Here is an 8,048-nt window from a genome sequence, read left to right on the forward strand (position 1 = left end):
AAACATTAAGTCAATAAACCTACTTTTAGCCTCATTGTGACCTTGACATGCTTCCTAAGGTAGAGGTGCTCAAAATTGGATCTTATATTCTAACTAAAGTTGAAACAATTATTTTAACAGAATGTTTAAAAAAAGCAGAGTAGACCAGTCAACATTTCAGTCTTGCCTTACACTCAAAATGCTCATAGCTGAATGTCTGCCTCAACTCCACTTGCATATTATTCAATTCCATTAGACCTCAAATCCATCCATTTTGGTAGGTGTTTGGATACTGAAGTCTCAGAGAATATTGGGAATAAAATCTCTGTTGTCTGTAAAAGCCCTATGTGTAATTAATTTTGGCAGTCTCAATCCAGCTTTCACCAAGCATTTGTGTGAAGTGTCAAACTATCCCTCATAAGACTTATTAATAATAACATTCAGACAGTCTGACACTGGTTTGGTGCTCTTCCTAGTATTGGAGAGAAGCCAATGGTTGTTGGTGGTGCAGATATTACTTGCCCGGTCCATACCTGACCTGTAATTGTTTGCCGTGACACTTGATTTGGAACTGAAAGTGTTCCGTTCCTCATTTATGCTCACTTTCACTTCAATGAGCAGAACCAACTCCACTAAACTGCTCCCCTTTCCCTTGCTAAATTTTCTCACCTGATGTTGACATGATATTCCATCGCTGAAAAATGTTTTGCTGGAAAAGCGCAGCAGGTCAGGCAGCATCCAAGGAGCAGGAGAATCGACGTTTCGGGCATCAGCTCTGATCTCCAGCATCTGCAGTCCTCACTTTCTCCTAGATGATATTCCATCACTGTCCACCATCCCCTCACCTGCAATCAGCATTCTATTTCACAGTTTAGAATAACAATCTCAGTCTGACAGCTATGGGAAATGACAAGGAAAAGAAAAATCAAAGGAAAAGAGATTTTGTCCTTCCTAACTCAACCCCTGATGGAGCACACTTCATAAACATAATTAGCTTCTGCCAGAACATTCCTTTGACCTTCAAAGCTTTGGCTCCTGTTACCTCTTATGTTCAATGTTATTTGACCTGTTGCCTTTCAAATTACCTGAAGCCTGTTGGTAATCATGTCTTAAATTTGCCATGCAGCCAATTCAATTGGAAAATGATATCCAAATTGCTCCAATTTAGTTGTTCATTGGTTTTAATATGTTTAGCCCTGATTAGATCAGTTCCCGTCTCCCTTGCTCAGTTGTCAGATCACTTGTCTATCCTGTAAGGGGATGGGAGACTTAATACCTGCTAGGACTGGTCAGAATTATATTGCATACTTTTAAAAATTACAAATGTTAAAAGCCTTACTTAAATGTTAAGTCAATCCTCCAACTCACATCTCCCCATAAAATGGTTGGGATCCAGTTAGAATGAGTTCATTTTATCCAGGACCCTTCCTGTGTCAGAAAGAGTCACAGAGGTATCATGGTGCAGAAGGAGATCATTCAGCCCATCGTGTCTGCTCTACTATCCTACCAGTGTGTGAACAGCAACCTGCAATGATGTATTGTCTTCAACCTAGTTAACTAATCTGAAACACATCACAGAAAGGATATAGGTTAGCAAGCACAGGGAGAGGGGGCAAACAGGTTAATGTGAGTGAGGACATGGTTAGGATATAGGTAAAAGCCATCATGATCCCAAAGGCTGCTCTCTCATTAGAGAGAGAGAGAGAAAGAGAAGGAACAGTTGATAAATACATCCTGAGGGTCACCGCACCTTAAGGAAGGAGGAATATTGAGAAGGTAGGGTCCTTATAGTGACCTCAGCTACTATGGAAGTTGAACTGCCCTGTTGCCATCAGTCTGCATTGAAAACCAGCTGTCCGCTTAACGGAGCTAACTAATCCTCAAAGTGTGATTTGCAGGGTCCTGGATGAGCTAGAGTTTTCGGACATGTAGTTTAGTAACTTATCGAGGCAACCACATTAAGTTCAAAATTTGGTCAATTCATTAACATCAACTCTCAGTTAAAGCAAACACAAAAAAAAATAACCATTAACGAGCTGTTGATAAACTGTGCGGCCCCACATTGATGTCAGGTGTGTTGATGTTGCTGACTCTTTCTGAAACTAGCCTCAATCCACATCCTGTTTTTACACCTGTCTTCCACCGTAAATATACCAATCATTAACAGTCACAAAATGGAACAAATTTCTTTCTGAACAAGTTCTTAATTTATCTGCTGTTGGAAAAGACATTACCTCAGGGTGCTCTAAGAAAAGTTGCAAAAATCACATGAAAGATATTGACAAAGATGATCCAATTTAAATGTTCATCACATTGAAGGGTCCAACTGCTAGAATCAAAGTCAAATGAGGAAATAGTGGAAGATGTGTTGCTCAGTGCTTGGCATTTACAGCATAAAAAGTTGAGGAATGAGTTATAAAGTGAACTGTATTGGCACTTCCACATCTTGTCTAATCTGGTTAAGTGCCAATTTGGCCACTTCTATGTTTAAAATCCATTGTTGACTCTCTCTCTCTAACTACCCAAGTTACCTTTCTAGTGGCTGTGGTGGCCCACGTTTTGCTTGTCTTATGAATTACTATGTAATTTGTCAATTTCACTTTTGCCCAGTGATAGGAAAAGATTGGCATTGTCTGGTAATTTTGATGAGAAAGTCCATGCCTGGCATAGCCTATAGGAGCAAATTACTGCAGATGCTGGAAGCTGTACTGAAAACAAAAATGCTGGAAATCACAGTGGGACGGGCAGCAACCATGGAGAGAGAGAAAGCTACCGTTTCGACTCTTCATCAGAGCATTGCATAGGCTGCCCCCATTGAGATTGGCACTGTAATCTGTAAGTACATTCAGATACATTTCTGGAGGAAGAAGTGAAATACAGTTTCTCTTGTAACGTAATAAACGCAGCATTTAATTTACACACAGTAATCGTAACAATGTGGCAGTGACCAGATAATCTGGTTTAATGATGTTGCTTGAGTGGTTAAATATTAACAAGGATATCAAAGTTAACCGAGATGCTCTTATCTAAAATAACGCCAATGGATCTTTTATGTCTCCACCTTCATCTAACAATGCTCCAAGAGACCATGTCCCAGAACATCCAACAGGAAAAATGGGGGACATCATGGTTAACAACAAAAATGGGGGACATCATGGTTAACAACAAGTGAGAGTAGTAATAGATCAGAGGGGGAGTCTTATAAAGTTTAGATTAGATTTGATTCGATTCCCTATAGTGTGGAAACAGGCCCTTCGGCCCAACAAGTCCATACCGACCCTCCGAAGAGTAACCGACGCAGACACGTTTCCCTCTGACTAATGCACCTAACAACTATGGACAATTTAGCATGGCCAATTCACCTGACCTGCACATCTTTGGACTGTGGGAGGAAACCGGAGCACCCGGAGCAAACCCAAGCAGACAGGGGGAGAATGTGCAAACTTCACACAGACAGTCACCCAAGGCTGGAATCAAACCTGGGACCCTGGTGCTGTGAGGCAGCAGTGCTAACCACTGAGCCACCATGCTGCCCCACAAAACAGTTTTAAGTCTGAGGATTGGGAGAATTTTAGAGTTTAACAAAGAAGGTCCAAGAAATTTATAGACAATAGAATATGAATGTAAGCTAGCAAGAAATATAAAAACAGGTTGTTAAAGCATCCATAGATATGTAAAAAAAAGTAAAGATTATAAAAACACAAATAAAGCAAATTACATGCAGAGATAGGAGAATTTGTAATAGGAAATAGAGAAATGGTAGAGAAGCTAAGCAAATGATTTGTGTCTGCCTTTATTGAGCAAGCCACAAAAGGTTTTCCTGACATTAATAAGATCCACAGTTAATGCAAGAATGTGAAACTGGAAGAAGTATTAGTTATAACATGTAGTATTGGAGAAATTAATTGGGCAGAAGGTTGTCAAATACCTACGTCCCAATGTCCTTCATGATTTGGAGTTGAAAGAGATAGTTATAGAGATAATACATGCATTGGTGATCATCTTTCATAACTCTATTAATTTTGGTATAGTGACTGTAGATGAAAAAGTTGCAAGTGTAACCCTATTGTTTAAGAAAGGAAGGAAAGAGCATACAAATAATGGTTCATCTAAGGTCAAGAATAGTGAAAATATTAAAATATATTATAAAGGAGATGATTCCTGTAAACTTAGAAATTAATTATTGTTTGGACAGAGTCAACATTGATTTTTAACTGGGAAACTATGTGCGATAAACCTGGTAGACTTTTCTGAGAGTGTTACTTGCTGACATGATAAGGATCAGCCAGTGGGTACAGTGTATTTGGATTTTCAGAAAGTTTTTAATAAAGTCCCATACAGGAAGTTAGTAACCAAAATTAAAGCACATAGGATTGAAGATAATGGTAGAAAGATTGATTAACAGGCAAAAATCAGAGATAAATGGTTCATTCCCACATTGAAAGTCTGCGAACAGTAGGGTCAATGCTTCGGCCCCAATTGTTCACTATCTATATCAATAATTTGGATTTGGTGCCACCAATTGTATTATTTCCAAATTTGCAGATAATACAAAACTTGCAGAGAATGTGAGTTGTGGGATAGATATAATAAGGCTTCAAGAGGATTTATACAGGCTGAGTAAATGGGCAAGAGAGTGTAGTGGTGGTAAGTAGAAGAAACAGAAGTCCATTGTCTTTCTTAAATAGTGAATGAACAATTGGAAAGGGTTGCAAGAGTCCTTGTTCATCAGTGACTGAAAACTAGCATACAGGTACTGGAAGCGATTTGAAAAGCAAACAGTATGTTTGGATTTATCACATAAGGATTTGAATATGGAACAAAGAAATCTTGCTTCAGTTATATAGAAGACTGGTGAGATTGCACCTGGAGTATTTTGAGAAGTTCTGGTCTCTTTGCCTAAGGAAGGATTTAGTTGCCATAGAGGGAGGTTCACCACATTGATTCCTAGGCGTGGTGGGATTGTCCTATGATGAAAGATTGAAGAGAATGGACCCATTCTCTCTGAAGTTTAGGAGAATGAGAGGTGATCTCATAGAAACTTAGAAAATTCTTAAATGTTAGACAGAGTAGATGCAGAAAGGATGCTTTTCCTGGCTGTGGGGTCTAGAATTAAGGGACATAGTCTCAGAATAAAAGGCAAGGCTTTTAGGATTAATTTGAGGAAGAACTTCTTCACTCAGAGAATGGCAAATCCTTTGAATTCTCAATCCCTGTGGAAGCTCAGTCATGGAGCAAATTCAAGCTGGAGATCAGTAGATTCTTAAATAAAAATCGCAAGTGCTGGAGAAACTGATGTAGTAGGATTTATGTAGAAAGAAACTGAGTTAACATTTTGAATCTAGTATAACTCTTCTTTGGAAGTTCAGAACAGTTCCAAACAAGAGTCATACTAGACTTAAAATATTAATTCTATATATAGAGTTGTGGAGTCATACAGCTGTACAGCACGGAAACAGACCCTTCGGTCCAACTTGTTCATGCTGACTAGATATCCTAAATTAATCTTGTCTCATTTGTCAGCATTTGGCCCATATCCCTCTAATCTCTTCCTGTTCATGTGCCCACTCAGATACCTATCAAATGTTGTAATTTTACCCACCTCCTCTGGCAGCTCATTCCATACATGCGCCAGCCTCTGCATGAAAAAGTTGCCCCTTTAACGTCTTTCCCTCTCACTTTAAACCTATGCCCTCTAGTTTTGGAGTTCCTCCACAGTTTTGGCTGCCAGACCTGCTGAGTTTCTACAACACCTTCAGTTTTCATTTCATATTTCCTGCATCTGCAGTAATTTGCTTTTGTTTGGCATGTTTCTTGTAACAATTGACATCAATGGATATGAGGATACCATGTGAATACGGCATCGAGGTAAATGATGAGCCATGATCTGGAATGGTGGAGCATGCTGAAGGGGCTGAATGGCCTACTCCTCTTGTTCCAAAGGTGAAATGCTCCCTTATTAATGCTTTGATGCGTCAATCTAATTTTTGTAGCACAACTGCCTGAAATGGGATTTGAACCCACACTGTTTGTGCTCACAAGGTGACAGTGCAACACATTTAAACCACTAAAGTGAATGAAGCGAGCCTCAACCCTTCATGGCTTCACTACTTTTGGACGTTGATGCTTGCCTACTAGAGGCACAGCCTTTTTTCAAAAATTAATTTGGCTTTTCCTGTTTCTAAGCAGTTTTGCATTTCAAAGTCTGGTCAATAATAAAGGTACATCCGTTCAAGTTCATTCACATCTTCTGTGAATACAGCCATGGAACTGAGTCAAAGGGAAAGGTGAGAGCTAAGCACAATCAGCAAGGAATGACAGAAGAAAAATAACATTTACTTCAAACTGTCTCTAATTCAAATTGACACTTCTAAAAAGGTCAAAAAATTATCATAATTTTCTCTCCTGACCTTTTTTAAGTGGAACAATTTAAGTAAACTGTGTGTTTATCCAATGTCATGATGATCTTTTTGAAGTTTAATGATGGCCATGAACTGCATTTGAAATTGCATGTGAAGTAGTTGATTGTTCATTCATCCTTTTCCCTCTGTGTCATTCAGGTTCAGAAAGAAGTGGATTTGAATGGATCCAAGATGCAGTTAACCTTCATTTATAGATTAGAGACCTACGCTATTTAACTAATTGTGCACAGACGCTCTCATGTCAATGCAAACATTTTTTTTCAATCCCAAGGCAGGATGCAGCAAGATAGACACATTTCCCCGTGTATAATTACGTTATCTCTGCTGCCAGTCAGAATGGCTGTAGTTATTCAAAGAAAGTTAGCCACTTTGGCTCCCAAGTTTTCTTTTTAATTTCCAATGCAGCTTTATTTTAAGAACTCTTGAGAATTTATGTCACTACCTCTGTGCCACCTTACACTTAACAGCTGAGGAAGCAGGAGGTGTGTGTTTAAGAGGAACATATGACATCGTTCCGTTGTTTTCTCCCTCTAGTTGCTGGCTACAGAGAAATGCCCACCTTGCTGAGCATTGATAATGAATGGATTTGATGTCATTTAACCCTATATTTTGGCGCATCATTGAATTTAACACTCATCCAACTTACTCTGCGGTTAAATTTAGGAATAGTTCTAAGCTGTCATAAAGACACCCTGGCCTTTATTTGAAAATACAGGTAACCCTTTTTATGTTAGCTTAATCATACAACATCAGTTTTTTATATGTTTATTGCATTGGTATTAAAGTGCAGTTGGACATCCTCAGGTCAAGAAAGGTGCTATAGAAATGCAAGTTCTTTCTTTCATATCCTTACTATTCTGAAACAAAAGCCAAGTTAGTTGCACCACCTTGTAATTCAAATTATTCAGCCCAGAAGGAAGCCATTTAGCCCATCATGTTTGCACCTGCTGTCTGAAAGCATAATTCCATATTTTTTTCTGGAGTAAAACACTGCAACAAAATCAACTTATACTATTGTTCATCCCATATCAGGAATACTAGCCCACAATTTCTCCTGCTTTCCAGGAGAAAGTGAGGTCTGCTGACGCTGGAGATCCTGGGAGCAGATGCGGCGGAGACGAAGGAATTGGGAGAATGGGATGGCGTTTTTACAGGGGGCGGGAATACTAGCCCACAATTTCTCCTGCTTTCCAGACCAAGGTACATGACTAAACCTGGTGTTTCTCGGAGACATCTCCGTCACCACTACCCTCCAATTTTACCCTGTTTTGTCTCCTTCAGTTTTGTGACTCTTGTTCTCTTCATTGCAGCCATCACCAAAATCGCTCTCTTTGTTAAACATGGCTCAGTTCCTTGGCTTTGATTCAGCAAGGCTGTGTCATCAAGTCCGACTGTAGAGATGCAAGTATCCTGGCTGATACTCGCATGCACTACTGAACAGGTGTTATGCAGTTGGAGGTGCTGTCTTTCATTTGAGAAATTAACACATCTGTCTTCTTGGTTAGATGTTCAAAAAAATCCAATGTCACTGTTTTAAAGAAATGATAATGTCGTGGTCAATGGTAGTACCCCTCCAAAAATCAGTGTCTGTTCATCTATCATACATTGCTGAGTATCAGAGCTTGGGAAGTGCATATTGGCTGCAGG

The sequence above is a fragment of the Chiloscyllium plagiosum genome, chromosome 35 (assembly GCF_004010195.1).
Source record: "Chiloscyllium plagiosum isolate BGI_BamShark_2017 chromosome 35, ASM401019v2, whole genome shotgun sequence".
Classification (NCBI taxonomy): domain Eukaryota; kingdom Metazoa; phylum Chordata; class Chondrichthyes; order Orectolobiformes; family Hemiscylliidae; genus Chiloscyllium; species Chiloscyllium plagiosum.